This window comes from Hyperoodon ampullatus (genome assembly GCF_949752795.1).
Source record: "Hyperoodon ampullatus genome assembly, chromosome: 15".
NCBI classification, from domain to species: Eukaryota; Metazoa; Chordata; class Mammalia; order Artiodactyla; family Ziphiidae; genus Hyperoodon; species Hyperoodon ampullatus.
In genome coordinates, this window is record NC_136928.1 from 16,952,357 (window position 1) to 16,965,457 (window position 13,101).

General features: G+C 44.6%; 1 long non-coding RNA gene and 1 pseudogene across 2 annotated transcripts in view; one reads left to right on the forward strand and one right to left on the reverse strand.

Annotated features, from left to right (window-relative positions):
- On the reverse strand, positions 1-4,135 carry LOC307064139 (protein FAM170A-like; annotated as a pseudogene). The gene is made up of 2 exons: positions 4,066-4,135; positions 1-799 (listed from the first exon to the last, which is right to left on the reverse strand). The product of its transcript is annotated as a protein FAM170A-like (transcript).
- A 7,555-nt stretch (positions 4,136-11,690) lies between these two features.
- LOC307063997 overlaps positions 11,691-13,101 on the forward strand; it is a 61,762-nt gene continuing 60,351 nt past the window's right edge. The window contains exons 1-2 of the long non-coding RNA XR_013811267.1: positions 11,691-11,736; positions 11,871-12,008. This is a non-coding gene — a long non-coding RNA (uncharacterized lncRNA). The remainder of the gene's footprint in view (positions 11,737-11,870; positions 12,009-13,101) is intronic.

Sequence of the window (13,101 nt, forward strand, 5' to 3'; positions counted from 1 at the left end):
TCAAGCCTTACCTCTTCCAAGGACGGCCACACCGTCTTCCAGGATCTTCTGTCCCATGAATCTCAGTTGCTGTGTGGAACTCAAAAGAGAGGAAGGACCCTGCCTGCGGGGTCTCTTTGGGCTGGGGCCTTCTTGCTTCTCTTCCTCCTCCTCCTCCTCCTCCTCGTCCTCCTCGTCCTCCTCCTCGGGGTGATCTCGGATTCCACATTGCCCATCAGCTGGGCCATGGTGAGATGAAAGACACGGCAGCTGAAGCCCTCCAGGACGCCGCCCTTCACGTGCTGCTGGAGGATCTCCAAGGTGGGGAAGACCCGGCAGCAGGCCATGCACCTGAAGCCGGTCTCCATGGTCACCATCCAGTCCGGTGTCCTGGCGCTAGGTCTCTCCTCGACGGCAGGTGACCCTGATGGGCTGCCTGGCTCTGCCCTTTCCTCATCCTCTTTCTCCTCCCCAGTGGGCTCACTGTCAGACAGGAGGTTTTCGGTGGACACATCAGAGGGGTAAGTGCCTACTGTGCACGCATCCTCAGGAAGGGTCACTTCTTCTATCCTCAGCTGCTTTTCAGGCAACTCCAAGGGTTTCTTTGTCTTCCAGGAGACAGCGACACCCTTGTTCACTTGTACCTGCATGTAGTATATTTTCATGCCCCTTTCCTCTTTGTCTGGGTGCAGATCGTTCTTACAGGGTGAAGAGGGTGAGGAGGAGACACAGTGTGATGGGGGAGCGGTCTCTCCTTCTTCCTGAACCTGGGCTAGGGGTGCTGTAGGCTGGGCAGTGTCTCGATGTGATCTCCGGATTCCTGAAAAAGGAAATTAAAAACATAATAACATGCATGGGCCATGCCGGAACCTGAGGGAGCAGGTGTGGTAGACAAGAGAGGGACATTTGCATGACGTAGCTATGTCGTGAGCTTGGTGTCTGTTGGCCGTAGGACGCAGGGGTGTATCTGTTGTCATGTGTGGGCTTTTCATCTGCGTGTTGGGGGATACTGGAGCGGTGTCTGTATACACGAGTGTGGATGGAGTACAGTGGTGAGGGCTGTGGTATGTGAGGGATGCGGATGGATGCGTGTACGACGAGGAGTGTGAGTTTGGGAATATCGGTGGTGCATTCCTTGTGGAATGGGGCTGTGGTGCAGGAGGAGAGCACTGTGGATCTCGTGCTTGGGGTTCATGTGCACTGAGAAGGGCTGTGCCTGGAGGGCGCATGTGTGTGTGAGCTGTGTGGACCTGTGCTGGATGGTGCTGCTCTCAGGCTGGAGGTCTATGATGCAGAACTCTGTCCTTCTCTGCAAGCAAAGGCAAAGGGAAACCCTACATTTTCCTCTGAAGATGCTTAATCTGGTCCCTCTTCCCTCCACCTCAAGCCCAGACCTTTCCGGCCCCTGCTCCTTGACTTCCCCACCATGGTAGTACCAGGATTCTCACCTGCCCCCCACCCCCGACTCAGCTGGGATCCACGCCCTCGTAACAGCTCAGCCATCCTGCCCAGGCTCCTCCACAGAGCCCTCATCACGTCTGATGACCCTGGATTTCCTCTCAGCCTCCCTGGGATCTGTGTGCCTCCTGCCTCACAGCCAAGCACCCCCTCTCCTGAGGAGCCCCACGCGCTTACCAGCGTAGATGAGCTTGCGCTGAGAAGAAGCACACGAGAAGTGTTTAGGGGCAGAGGAGACCTCCCCTGCCCCTGGGCTGCAGCCTTGGGCCACCACAGTGGATCCAAGGTGAGGGGGATCCTCTTGTGACTTCGAGATTCCTGAGGGAGGAATGAAAGGCTCAGGCTGGGTTCATCAGTCCTCTGTCCAGAAGTATTTACCGAGTGTCTGGCATGTGTCAGGTGCAGTGAATACACACAGTTGAGAGTGTGGTTCCCAGTGGATACTCCAGGATTTAATTCCAATCAGTACTTACTCTGTCACTGTCTAGTTGGTAATGTAGGCCTCGGTGGTGACTGTGAGTGTGTGGGAAGAGTGAGTGATGTGTATCAGTTAAGTCTGTGGTAAGTGTGGGGTTGGCGTGGGGAGCACAGTGCAGATGTGTCTTATCTGTGTCTGTGGCCTTTGTGTGCATGGTTTCTGTTCACAAGGCAGGAATTCTGGGACATGTAACTTTTCCTCATTACATGGTGTGGCTTGTATTTATGGTGTGTGTTCATTCATTCATTCACCAAGATTCATTAAGCAGCTACTCCTGTGTATCTGGCACTCTTCCATTGTTCTAGTCTCTGGTAATGCTGCACATTCTAGTAGGGGAAGACACAGACTAAACAAAAATACAATAAATATATAATACCTGAGCTGGTGGTAAGTATATAAGGGTTGCCAGACTAAGCGAAGAAAAATACAGGGCACCCAGTTAAATTTCAGTTTCAGATAAACCCAGAATAATTTTTTAGTGTAAGTATTGCCATGCAGTATTTGGTCTTACTTACTTTTAGTGTATGTATGGCCCATACAATATTTGGGACATACTGATACTGAAAAATTACTTGTTGTTTATCTGGAATTCAAATTGAACTGGAGAGCCCATATTTTCTCTGGCAACCCTGACATGGGTTAGTGAGACTGTGGTTTACTGTGGTTTGTACAAAGCGGGTCTGGCATTACTCAAGAATGTGTTATAAGTGTGGTGTGTATGACACGTGACTGGTTCTTATAGAGGTATTTAGCGATGGCTAAGGTTAGCTGTGTTTGTGCGAGAGTTGAGGAGATACATATATATATATAGTGTGTGTGTATCCTATATATATAGTGTGTGTGTCTATATACATATCTCATCTCCAGCGTTTGGTGTTGGAGGACAGGATTGTGATACAGGTGGGTTGTATGAGAACGTAGTATAGGAGGGATGCGTGTATATACCTCCATGTGCTGTGTGTGGTTTAATACGGAAGTTATATGTGGGGTGTGTGATATTTTTGCTATATCAGAGTGTACATGGGTGTATGAGTTACTGTCTCATAAAACACCCCTAACAAGAATTCTGCATACACTCTTACATACGCTGAGTGTCACCCAGGTCCAGGCAGGGTGACAAGAACTTTACCACGCAGACTTTATATCTGATAAGCACTCTACCCCCATTCATCCTGCTCTTCTCAGCACTACCACACACACACACTCACACACACACACACAGGAACATAGAGAAAAATATTCTGAATGGTCAGGGGCAGTCATTGCCTTCCCCAACCTGTCCCAGCCACTGCCTGAAAATCTGCCTGCTGTCTAGACCTCCATTCCCAGGGCCCATCCTACAGTCTCCAGGGTCCTGGGCCTGGTAGGAGCTACTGGGCTCTAATCTGGGGCAGAGACGTCTAGCTGGAATTCTGGGGTGACCACCCCCGCAGAGGGCAAGCTACTCGCGTACATTTAATGCACGCAGGCACCACGTGGGCCGTAGCTCTCAGAGCTCCCCGCAGGACCCTGAGGCCATTTCTCACCCCTGCCCACGCAGTCTCAGTCTCTGGAAAACCCTTCCCTTGATCTCCTTTGGGAAATTCTTCTTGTTGAAGGAATAAAACCTCCTTGCTTTCAATATGACACCATCCCTAGACAAACAATCTTCTTTCGAAGTGCATTCCACTTGTCCAGATACTTTTCAACAGGGCCTTCAACTCATGGGGCTTCTCTTTCCACTTTGGTAAAAGAGGCCAAGCAACTCATGGGTCTCTCTCAGCATCCTTGCATCCTTCACATCCCCCACCTCATGACCCCAGGGAAAGATCCAAGAGAATAAGAGAGAAATCGGGGACTGAGAAAAGCTGCACCTCTAGGTCTGTGCAAGCAGGATGCAGCCTGCTGTGAGTCCGACAAAGCTCCAGGCCCGGCTGCCCCAGGAGAGAGTCCTCAGACCAGCGGAGCTGACCTCCCATCTCGCAGGGGGCATCTGGCCGTTCTGTGCCGTCTCACACCACAGGGACGCTCCAGATGGATACGGCAGCATCAGTGAGACAAGGTCTCTCGCTCCCTGCTTCACAGGTGACACGTTCTCAGTCCCCCGCTTCCTAGAGAAGGTTCAGTTTGGCAGAAACCCATGTGCCCCAGACAAGTTGCCCCCCACATACCTCCTCCGTTCTCGGCAGTTTCCTGGGACTCTTCATTTTCCAGATGTTTCCTCTTTTGTCGCCGTTTCATGGTACCAACTAGAAGTCTCACGTAGAAGATGCCTCAAGAGATGTCCAACTCCTCCTCTTCCCAACAGGTTGGCCCTTTTTGGCTCTTGGGCAATCCGTTGAAATGATTCAATACAAATAAAAATAGTCAAGTCTCCTAAATGGCTGAAAAACTTGTACCACTTAGTGAACCAGCAGTACTGCCTAGTGCTCACCAGGGCTGTTAAGTTTCCAAGGTTGCCAGGCTCACAGCAGGATTCTGTGACCTCAATGATGACATCAGAGCATTCTGTGGACCTAGGTTCAGCACAGTCTGTGCAATAGCACAGGCCCTTTTTTCAAGAACAATTCCTGTTTCCCAGCCGAAGCTTTCCCGTGAAAGGGAAAGGTTCATACCATATCTATTATAAATTGTATCATACCGTATCTATTATAAAAGGAACATTTTGATTGGAGATCTTTTAATGTCTTTTATATAGAGATTTAATATGAATATTTTAAATGGTCTCCAGTTTCCCTGTGGATTATTGACATTTTAAACTCTGCACTTCAATTTTCCCTCAATACGTGTAATTTTGTCACGGTTATTTCTGTACTTAAAGATGAGGAACTATATAATTGATTTCTTCATTTTTTTCCCATCTCTTTCCAAGGTACTGCATTTGATTGTGTCTTAGGGATGAGTGAAAAATGCTAGTCCTTGAGTCAGGACATTGGGCCCTTTACCAAGTAACTCAACCTATCTGGGCTTCAGCTTGTGTATGTGCGATCAAGAGGCTTGGACTAGCTGACTTTTCAAATGCTGTGTTTCTTTGATTCACTCTCACTTACTGATCTGCTACTTAAGAAGAGGGTCTGTTCTCATAAAGTAACAACAGTCTTTTCCTAACCTTGGGTTGGGCGGAGTTTAACTGTTCGTACTCAGTTTGTTCGTTATATTTCCTTCTACGTATGCTTAGGTCTAAATAATTTATATGGCTCTTGTGACAATTTTTAGATCTTATTTTTTTCTTATTTTCTTTTACAGTTTCTAATTTGTTATCGCCTGTGTAGAGGAGCCTGATTGATTTTTTAAATTTATTGATCTTGTATGTGTGTGCCTTGTTGAACCGTCTTATTAGTTCCTGCTAGTTTATCTGTGGGTTCTTTTGGGTCTCCTAGATAAATGAGCATATTAAATGTAAATAATGTGTTCTTTGGATAAAGTTTATTTTCTTGCATCTATATATATAGAAGCAATATGTTGAATTGATTTAAACATTTAAATACTTACATACCTGTTATCACAATCTAACGTTCTTGATCTTATTTTCTTTCAATCAATATTATGTTTTCAAGATTTATCCACGTGAATCCATATAGATCTAGGTCTTTGATTTTTGACTGTTTGCTATTATTTCAACACATGCGTATAGCATCATTTATTTTCCATTCAAGCATTATTGGACAATTGGATTGTTTCCCTCCCTTCTCTAGAATAAGCAATGTTTCCTAGATTATCCCTGAAGATGTGTGACAGTCGAGAAGGGCCAGTCTGCCCGAAGATTCCTACTTGCTTTTAGCCACCTTCCAACAGGCCATCTCCAGCCAGCAATTTGAAGCACAGATGAAATGTAAACTCCCCAAGTGTGGAGATCTTAGGAGCTTCCTAGAAGGTGGGAGGTTAATGATAGGCATCCTGCTGGGATCCCAGGGGAGTCTGAGCTGGCCTGAAGCTCATCTTCCTCCTCCACCTCTCAAGAGAAATGTGGAGGAAAGAACACTTCCAAAACTGTGAGTAGGCAGAGGGAGAGAGATTGGGGGCCGAAGCTGCAACTGAGGTCTTCGAGTGGGCTGTGAGGACGCAAATCCTCTAGAGAGCCAGGCTCTGCCTTCTGAGCACTTCTCTCCTAAGGCTGCTCATCATTCAGGTGATGGCAGGCATATACAGCCGACTTGGCCCACACTGTCACAGAAAGCCTTATCAGAATCTCTTCTTCTTCATACACTCGTGTGTCTGTTACTTGGTTATTGCCTTCGGTACTCCACTGATGTGAACCACAGTCGCCAGGGGATGGAGGACACTAGTGACCCATCTTGCTCTGTGGCATCAGTCCACAGCTTGAGGGTAAGGGACGAGGCCAAATGAAGGTCAAGAAGGAAGGATGGAGTTTGAAGAGAAGACCTGAGTTAAGGGTTTCTTCTCAAGTCTTGATGAATGAAATGTAGCTCCAGTACCTGAAGTCCTGCTTGTTCTCAAGGGTGACCACGGGGCTGGGTGCACTCAGTGAAGGAACCGTATACACTTAGTATTGCCTTGCTTGCTCACACTTGCCCTCCTCTGATGCACACTCTGCAAGACTGATCTTCCCATGAAACAACTTTCCTCCTGCCACTGTCATCTCATGAACATTTGCTTCCCCTTCCTAGTGTCCCCCTAGAATGCCATTGCAGCCAATTCATAATTTGATAATCATGCTTCTTACCATAGTCTCAGCAACTTCTGATAAATTTTATTCACTTTATTCCATAGTCTTCACACATCAATAATCTTCCTTAACTTCCTAGCTGTAGGTTAACCCATTCGGAATCATTTCCTTTTCTTTCTCTTCTTTGGCAAATCTTTTCTATCTTTTAAGGTCTTTTTTTTGTCTCTCTACCATCCTGCCTTCCTGAACTTCTTTTTTTTCCGTTTAAGTCACCTTTCAATCTCCTTCCCCAACTTCCTCATAAACATTTAGAGTTTATTCCTCACACGTTAGACAGCCGTTTATGAATGGCCAGGCATAATGGACTCAGAATGAGTTGGCACCCCCGAGGTACCTGTCTTGCTGGGGAGCCACAGGTGAAGGGCTGGCTGCTGGACACATGTTTGCATGGAGTCAGGCTGAGTGGCCCCGGGGTGTTTGCTCTGCACTTGTGTGTGTTCTCCCTAGCTGGTTTCCTTGTCCAGCCACCTGTGACCTCCCTCCATCCAGCCCAGGGAATCCTTCTCATCACAGGGGTAGGATGTTTGTCTCATTTTCCATCACATGCTTTCCGCAAAGTTTGGTTGTACGTTGTTCCCATTCCAAAGACCTTTCCTCTTTGAAGAGAAAAGAGAAAATCTTTTCTCTCCTTTTCTCTCACTGCATTTCTGCTCTATTATCTCCTCCGTCCAGAATGGCCCCCTGACTCAAATGGGTGTAGATCCGAAGATGGCAAGAAATGCCAGCAATTCTGAAATAATAATACGGATGTATCAGGAAAACTTGAAAACCTTTATCCCGCCACATGAAAAAAAATTGCACTTCCAGTGTATTCAGAGTCTCAGTGTAGAAACACAAATATTGTAGAAATTGAATTATACTCAAGTTTTCCTTTCCTCCTTTCCTGATTTATTCTAATCCTCAAAGTTAACATGATAAACTCTTTGTTGTGTAAAGTTTCAGACATTTTCTACCCATGCACACTTTTCTTTTTTTCACATAAGAGTGTGAACTAGGTCACTTTCAACATGCTGTGATTCTGTGATTCACTGTCTCCCACCGAGTCATCCACTGATAAAGTCATCTGTTTCATGGAGAAATATTTCCAATAGCTAATAGCCAATGTCTGTGGAGTGCTTACTCTGTGTCGGTTTCTTCTAACTACTTTACAGTTAATTTGTACAACATACCCATGGACTAGGTACAGTTATAAACCCCAAGGGACAGATAAGTGCAGATAAGTACAAATAAATACAGAGGCCAAGTGACTTGCCCAAGACACTGGAGCAAATCAAAATCCATGCCTCTGTAATCATTTTGCTCTATTGCCTCTGTCTGGGAAGCTTGATGATTTTGCAACTAAAACCTTAAATATCCTGTTCCATTTTTATATCTGTGACACAAGCGTGGGGCTGTGATACGGGGTAACTAACCTGACTACTTTTGAAAACCCTTATGCACCTGGATGAAAGCAAGCCAGGGACTGCAAGCTATAGATTTAAGGTTTCCTACCAACTTTTAAAAATAGCTTCTTGAATGCAATTTATGTAATGTCAAGTCTAGGATGTAGTCCAAATAGTAACAGAAAAATGGAGATATGTAGAAAAATACTTAAAGTTGACAAGTATTGGGAGTGTAGTATTTTTGGGGCCAGCGTGTATACCACAGGAAAACTTGCTGTTTCCATCCCAAAGGGAAGAGCCCTACGTTGCAACTGCCAAGGTCCCTGGGGCAGCAAGTGGGCTCACTGCTTAGTAAAGAAGCATCCTCAGTTTGATAGAATCATATGGGAGCCTTGCATTTGGTTAGCAGTTCTACATTCTTGAGGTACTAATATTTTCAGGGTGTGGGAGGGTATCAAGCTCTGAAAATACCCTTGGAGAGATTTGCTTATTAAGTTTGGCTTTTTCAATCTCCCTAATACTTCTTTACTAAACACCAGGTGGTTTCCTTCGCTTGTCAGAATCATGTTGTTTTTCCCTTGTCGAATGAACTTCCAAATACTTTTGGATGAGCTATTAAGTTTGGAAAAAAATATACATCTCTTTATAATAAGGAAGATAATTACAATGAGAAGTAGAAAAGACTCTAAAATGGAGAATATACGCCATTACAGGCAATTAATGGGAGTGCGAAGCTCGGGCTCACTGTCCAGGCCATAGAAATAAAAGCTGAGCATCCTCTGAGGCATCTCTTGGATCTCTATAAGCCTCCATCATTTCTGATGAGTAGGGTTGACAGATAAAATATAGGCTCTTCAGTTAAATGTGAAAGTCAGAAAAACAACGAGTACATTTTTAAGATAAGTATGCCCCAAATAGTACATAGGATCTACTTATACTAAAAGTGATGACTTACTATTCATGTGAAGTTCAAGTTTAACTGGGTATCCTGTATTTTTATTTATTAAACGTGACAGCCCTACTGATGATCCACAATGGAGGCAGTTCAGGAACGGTACGTGCTGGCTCTCGGACAGTCAGAAATGGCTCCAGCAGATCCAGGTACAGTATGAAATTCTTTTTGGATGTAGGTCAGATGCCATGGCTAGCCCTTGACTGCAAGTACTGCCTCGGGTTTCCCTGAGGTGGGGTAAACCGTCCTCTTAATGGCCTTTTGGTAAGTCTGGAAGACCATATCCAAGGGGAGCCCCAAAGTCAGTTTCATCCTCACAACCATGTCTCCAATTCCTGGAATTGGCTGCATGTGACTCACAAGAGCTGAGGAGGTTTGTGGAAATTGGGAGTGTCATAGCTTGAACCCTTTGTAGGTAAAGTTTTGCTGTTGTGAGAGTTTTAACAGGAGCAATGTGAAAGACTCCAGGTCCCCAGGTAGATAGAAATAATCCTGTTCTACTTCTGTGTATGTGACAAGTCTCGAATAGTTCAGAGAGCAAGTATCTGGTCTTAGAAAGACTGATCCAAGCTTGGATGTTTCTGGTGACAAGGCAAGGTCGTGAGTTTGAAGTTGACCTTTTATGGTTGAGGAGGCAATAAGGTGGTCAGAAGGGCAATCATGGAGGAGACGTTGGCTTCATCCATTGTGCAGGCTTGTATATTTGGTTCTATCTAGGTTGTGTTTCAAAGGTGGAGGTTGTTTACAATTATGAACATTCTCTGACATGCTTTTTGGACCTTCATACCCAGAGCGAGAGCAGTGCCGAGGCTCTAGAAATGCCATGGATATTCTGAGCTGTCAATGGCCTTTCCCAGGTACTGTTCCCTTGGTGCTTCTCCTTGAAATGTGCAAAGGGATTGTCATCTGTTTTGTGGCGGGTCCTAACATTGTGAAAGGAAGCTGCAACACCTGGCTCAGAGGATTTAGGATGTGGTTGGAGTAGATGGGCCAAATTTAGGTAACTGGTGTTACTATAGCCAAGGAGAACAAATTATTGGAAGTGGAGTTGTCTGGGATGGGAATGATGGTGCAATTTCACAAATGCTCCAGGACCAAGGAAGACAACCAGAAGTACTGGGATTATTTTAGGTTGCAGGTAAGAGACAGAGGGATGGAGTATAGATTGAGCTCATACAGCTGGTCAGTGTGTTGTTCATTCTTTCATTCATTCATTCATTCATCCAACACGTATTTACTGAGTTACTATCATGTGTCAGTTAGTCTGTTAGGTTTTGTGATACGATAGTGAAGGAAACAACTTCTCAGTCTTTAAGGAGTGTATAGTTCAGTCAGAGAGACTGATAAAGAAATAGGTAATTACAACATAGGAAATAAGTCATTTGATAGAGGAAGTAGGTGTTTGTGGGTGTAAACAGGAGGGTAAATGTAACTAAGTCCAGTTGTGGCGGTAGGGAATGGGAGACCCAGAGGGACTTCTTGAACGAAGTGATAGTGGAGATCAGCAGGGTGAGTAGCAATTTTCCAGGACCTTCCCAGGCAAAGATGGAAGGAAGGAAGAAAGTTTCAGGCAGAGGGACCACTCTGTACAAAATCCTTAAGATAAAGAGAATATTTTATGTTCTTCAGCATGGCTGGGGCATGAACTCTGAGAAAGGGGGTTGATAGGAGATATGGCTGTAAAGAGAGCCATGGCTCTGTCATTTAGACTTTGTTCTGTAAGCAATGGGGATTCATTGAAGGTGAAGGCAGAGGAGTGACTCCATCAGACTGTGTCCTAGATCACTTAGGTGACTGTGTATAGGGTGGGTTTAACTGAACATCAGTGTGGACAGTAAGCTCAAATTTTTCTGTGTGGGACCAGTGTCACACATGGGACTATGTAGGGCACCAGATTCAGTGGGGCAATGAATGTTTTTTGGTTTTTTCCTCCTTTTTTATATGAGGCTAGGCAGATGATGCCATGCCTTCGTTCCATTAAGAGCAATGTGAAATCAGTGAAATCTCCTAAGATTCTGCAAGGCAGATTTTTCTTTGTATTATTTTAAATTCCCTCAAGACCTGAAAGGGCCATTGCTGTAGGAAAGGGGTCTGGTACATGTAACACCTGGATGGAAATAACAGCTTATGGGAAAACATGGAATTTGAGGAATTCTGGGGCAGGATGCTGGAAGTAGATGACCGCAAAAGGCCTTTCCAAGTCACAACCTTATAGCTCCTGGTCCTCTTTACCTTCTCCTCTTCCTGACCCCAACCTCATGAGGATGAAAGTGTACTCTAGAGACCTTTGATCAAATCCTGCCCACAACAGTCTGTGGTTTGAAAGTTACAAAATTCCCTGAGAATTGGTAAGCTGTCTATCTTCCTCATTAGTCATTTAGTACCATTTATAATTTCCAAACAGCTACTGTTTATAGAGCCCTTGCTTTCCATTTCTGAGTGTGTTTTATCATTATTCTTTTTGATGTTGGAAATGTAATCTTTAACAAACCACCAATTAACCATGAAATGTCACTGCAGCAAAACATCAGTATTCTCCATGGGGTTTGTTGTACTTGGATTTGAGCTTCATTGTTCATTCTTGGACTGTCTTCCTAGTTTGTGGCTTATTTGGATTCGCATTTCTTCTTTTTGTTGATTACTTGAAAGCTTTTGTGTAGAAATTAAGCTGGTAAAATAACATAGAAGGCTTTTCCCTTATGATAGTCCCTTTCTTTTGATACCAGTAATTAAAAGTGTGCTGTGATAGCATTAGAGGACTTAAAGTTTGAAGGTTTTAAGAATGGCTTGGAGACTCAGGAGTGAAAAGGGACTAATACAAGTGAGTATGAATTATTATTTTGCTGAAAATACTATTTAAAAGAGATTAGAATTCAGGTTTATTGAAGAAAATGGTTATATTTGAGCTATTTGAAGTTCTAACAGTCAGATATTCTTTGAAAATCTATTTTAAAGTTCTAACTGGTGATCGTAGAATAAAATTGCCACTTGATGGAATGTGGAATGTGAAGAGGTGAAAGAAAAGTCAGACTGGAATGATGCTACAAAAAAAGAAACTTCCCATCATGACCAGGCGGAGCGAATGGAAATCAGGTGGGAAAGGACATAGAAGCAGAGATGGCTTTGTGATTCCTGGAGCCCGCAGCTCTTTGAAAGTGCTACCCACCATGGGGCAGGTGCAGGGCACCAAATGAGAGCCTCTCGTAAAAGTCCACGCGGCAGAGGTGGCCGGGGCACCAGGTGGGAAGTCTCTCCACGTGTGGTACACAGGCTGGAATTTCAAAGATATGACGACACAGGTCTTTCTCTGAAAGGGGCGGACTGTGACGTTTTTTAGATAGAATTTCCAGAGCTAATGATATACTCAAGCTAAAGAAAATACATCTGTCCATCTAGGGACACTGAAAACAGTGGGAGGCAGAAAGAGAAACTATTTTGGCAACTGAGAGACCTGGGCTGGTGTCTGTTACTTCAGTAAATTACTTAATGCCTCTGAGTCCAGCTTCCTCACCTATAAACTGGTGATGTACTAATAAGATTGTTGTGGGCATTAAATGAGATCATGGACGTTGGGCCATTGGTACAGTACCTGGCACATAAGAACTGTTTAATAAATGGAAACCAGCACTCATTATTCAAATGATAAGAATAGTGCATCTCAGGCTCTTGTTGAGAGAGGTTTCTTATTATCTATTCTAATTGCTAAGATGCCTTGTGAAGCCCTCTGAATTTGCATTTGCCAGTTGCCTGCTATTGGCAATTTGTTCAATGTCCCTCCTATATTTCTTAGCCCCTACCATTTTGTGCATGTGGCAAACTTTCAATTGCCATTATTTGGCATTTTCCAGCCCAGGAACTTCTGAAGCTGTTGAAGTCTGCGCTGCCTGTGTAGATGGCAGGAAGGAAGTGAGGGGAATTAATAGCTTCCCAGCAGCAGTCCTCAACCAAGGACTGATGGGAGTGGGTATCTAAATGCCCCAGCTCCCTGGCCCTTCAAGTTGGAAGCTTGTGTTTCCCAGAGTTTCTCTGTGGATTACCTCCACTTTTCCACACTATTACCTGGCTATAACACAGTATTTAATGCTTGCCTTCTCTTCCCTATCTCACTTTCCTATTGGAGTTTCTTCCATTTCTCATATTAACTATTTGAACTGGAATGTTTATGACTGGGTTTGATTCTGGGAGA